General features: G+C 42.7%; 1 protein-coding gene and 1 pseudogene across 3 annotated transcripts in view; one reads left to right on the top strand and one right to left on the bottom strand.

Moving 5' to 3' along the window:
• The window catches only part of LOC107182350, a 7,459-nt pseudogene extending 4,703 nt beyond the window's left edge, over positions 1 to 2,756 (bottom strand).
• GLRA2 (glycine receptor alpha 2) overlaps positions 1 to 3,586 on the top strand; it is a 179,559-nt gene that overhangs the window by 116,708 nt on the left and 59,265 nt on the right. The gene's annotated exons all lie outside the window — the stretch shown is intronic.

Here is a 3,586-nt window from a genome sequence, read left to right as displayed (position 1 = left end):
AAAAAACAACAACAAAGCTAGCTTTTCATCATATAGGGTATCCCAGAAAAATGTATATACACTTTAACAGCTAATAGCTCAATTCTGAAAATGAAATGTATTCTAATAAACATTGCCTTTATAATTATTCAAGGTGTGTGTATACATTTTTTAGACACCCTATATTTATTTTTCAAATAATTTAGTTTTTGTAACTCATTAATTCCTACTGTTATCTTCATGATTCATTCCTTCTATTTTTCTATAATGTTTTATCATTCTAAGTACTGCTCTAGATATGCCTTATAATTTCAATTTATATTATTTTATTAGTATTTTCTAGAAACTATGTAATTTCAGTTTATATTTCCTCTTTTTAGTCAAGGATTAAGAGAAATTTATCCCCCCCACCCCGCCAGAATGTAAGGACTTTTTTATTTTCTGGGTTTTTCTTATTTCTAGTTTTGCCATATTATCATGAGAAAATGTTTGCCATACTATTTCCAATTTTTGAAATTTATTGAGATTTTCTTGGCTTGCAAGTCCTATTCCCAGTCCTACGCAACAATTTACAATAAGAAGTGAAAGTTCCATCAACAGTACTAGGTCAAATATCCTTGGATCGTTAAAAAGAAAAGGTGAAATGGTATTTGAAGATAAGCCAAAGAGATTTTTCCGAGGTGCAACCAACATGTTTCTTCTGATATGAATATGTGTCTTATCATCTGTTCAGATGTTCTTGATGGAAACAATAGCAGCATAGGATATCCTTGTAATTCACTGGCTAAAATCAGCACTATCACAAACTCTCCTGTGTCATCTACTGATTCTGGCTTCCATTTTTTTATTTTTAATAACAGCTTTATTGAGATATAATTTACATGCTATAAAATCCACCCTTTAAAAATATACAATTCAGTGGTTTTTATTATATTCAGAGTTGTACAATCTAACAATTGACACTATCTAATTTTCGGGTCTTTTCTTTTTCTTTCTTTCTTTCTTTTTAAAAAGACATGCTCAGCCCTAGCTGGTTTGGTTCAGTGGATAGAACCTGGGCCTGAAGACTGAAAGGTCTAAGGTTTTATTCTACCTCGGTTGCAGGCTCCTACCCAGCCTGTGCCCTTTTTGGGGCTCGTGCAGGGTGCAATCAAATGATGTGTTGGTTTCACATCGATATTTCTGTCTTTCCCTCACTCTTCCACTCTCTCTAAAAATCAATGAAAAAATATCCTCGGGTGAGGATTAACAGAACAAACAAGAAAGTGGGTAATCTGGTCAGAAGGTCAAATCTTCAAAGTGTATGCCAGCTGCTCTTCCTTTGAAGCCACTTCTCCCTGCTGTCCACCCCTGGGCAAGGGAAGGGCCATCAGGGGGTCAGGACTGAATGTTCTTGAGCACCTCCTGGAAGGCCTGTGGGGATGGTGCCTCCGCATTCTGGAAGGTAACTGGGACTCTGCTGTACAGACTAAAACATTTCAGCTCCAGCCAGATGAACCTGAAGGGGTCCTCATTGAACAGGATGAAGACTCCAGGGATGCACTGGGGGTGGGTGAAGCCATAGCTGGCAACAATGCCCATGCCATAGAATCACATCCTGCAGGTGCGGAGGTAGTTCTGGTCACCTGAGCTCACGCCCACAGGCAGAACAAACTGGATAGCCTGCTCCTCCAAAGCTGCAGCTCAGGACTCCCTGACACTGGAGTCCTGACACTCTCTTCCAGCCATGACCCTCCCCGTCCTCAGTCCTGTCTTCTTGCTGCTGCTGCTGCTGCTCCTGGATCACCTGCTCAGGAACCTCCTGGACGATGCGGGAGAGCTCATTGAAGTTGCGGAAGATCTCCACAGCAAGCAGCTGGATGCAGTGCATGGGGTGGCTCTCTATCATCTGCTGCCCAGCAGGGACATTGGGGTCTCCCGTGATTTTCTTGGCTCTAGGTGGCTCGGGGTGGGGGGAGGTAGATGCAGCAGTAGGTCAGGCAGTTGTCATACCGATGGTAGATGAACTTCATCAGGATGAACTGCAGCCTGCCCTCCTGGATGTCCTCCAGCGCCTGCCCCCATTCTTCCCTCAGCCACATTAGTAAATCCTCTCGGCTCCAAAGAGATATCCAGTGGTGGTCCATCTGGTTGCACTTGGTGGAGAACCCGTCCTTCTGAATCTGCATGTGGCAGCTGTGGGGCCCTCTGTTGCCATACATGCACTCCACCATGGACGATTTCCTCTCTGTCAGGCGAATACTAAACGAGTGCTTGAATTGCATTGGGTCATCCACATGGGGGTAATGGGGAGGCAGGTGTCCAACCAATAATGCATAAGCCGTCCACCACTACATTCAACAGTCTTTCATAGGGCCCAAAATGTGTCTGCATGGGTGGAGCAACTTCACATAGACTTCTCGACAAGACATACCCATCATCTCCAGGTTCTGCAAGTTTTCACAAATGCTATCCTCCTCCCGGCAGCGCCATCTCCAGGTGTGCAGGATGCAGTGGAATTTGGTGGAGGCCTGGGCCAGGCTGGGCAGGTCAGTGCCAGGGAGTGAGGTGAAGATCACCACCAGCAGCTCTGGAGGCAGCGAGCAGCACGGGGTGGGCAGGGGCAGCATGGGGCTCGCCCTCCACTCCCTGCACAGCACCGTGCTGCCACCTGATGTGCTTCTCTTCCATGGGTGACCAGGACAGGGCCAGCTTGCCATGGGCTGCCAAATCTCAGCTGGGCCCCGGCATCCCTGTGAAGGGCTCATGCCGCAGAAGCAAGCACACTCCTCCTCCATGCCTGTCCGAGTAACAGCCACTATCTTCACTTATTATAGTAGATGAACTTTCATCTAAGAGATTCACCTATCCCAAAACTTTCTCACCAATGGAGAAACACACATGGGTATTGTTTGGTATCATTTTCTACTTTTTTTCTAAAATTCTGTTTATTTATAGGATTTGAATATCTAATTCCTATGTGTGTCCTTAAAAAAAATGTAGTAATATTTTCAAAGATGTTTTCCAAATAAGAACTATGTTGAAGATAAAATTATACATCTTCAAGCTACTAATATATAGAAATATGCTACACCTGTACTTTAAAAAACAATAGAGAACTCTATGTACGTGGATAAATAAAGTTATAAATTCTGAGAGGAGGAAAAAGAGGGTAAAGGGGATCAAATAAAAGGTGACAAGATACTAGACTTCAGGAGAAAGCATACAATAGAGTACACAGATGTCGTATTATGAAGTTGTACACCTAAAATTTATATACTGTTATTAACCAATGTTACCCCAATAAATTTATTATTTGTTTTAGAAATTTTGTTACCAATAATCAAAGATAAATAAAAGAATGGGGAAGGGTGTAAGAGATCATCTTGTCCAAACCTTTTCTGTAGGCTTAAGTCGCCTGAAAAGAGGTATTATAGAAAGCATCCTGGTGAATCAAATATTTGTTAGATCTAAAATGCTGAAGGAATTATAGTACAACAAAAATATTCAAGGAGGAGAACCAAGATGGCGGCATAGGTAAACACCGGAGTTTGCTGCCTCGAACAACCACTTCAAAAATATAACTAAAAGACGGAAGGGACACCACCCAGAACCACAGGAAAGCTGA

The sequence above is a fragment of the Myotis davidii genome, unplaced genomic scaffold (assembly GCF_000327345.1).
Source record: "Myotis davidii unplaced genomic scaffold, ASM32734v1 scaffold216, whole genome shotgun sequence".
Taxonomy (NCBI): Eukaryota; Metazoa; Chordata; class Mammalia; order Chiroptera; family Vespertilionidae; genus Myotis; species Myotis davidii.
This window is presented reverse-complemented; position numbering and strand designations above follow the sequence as displayed.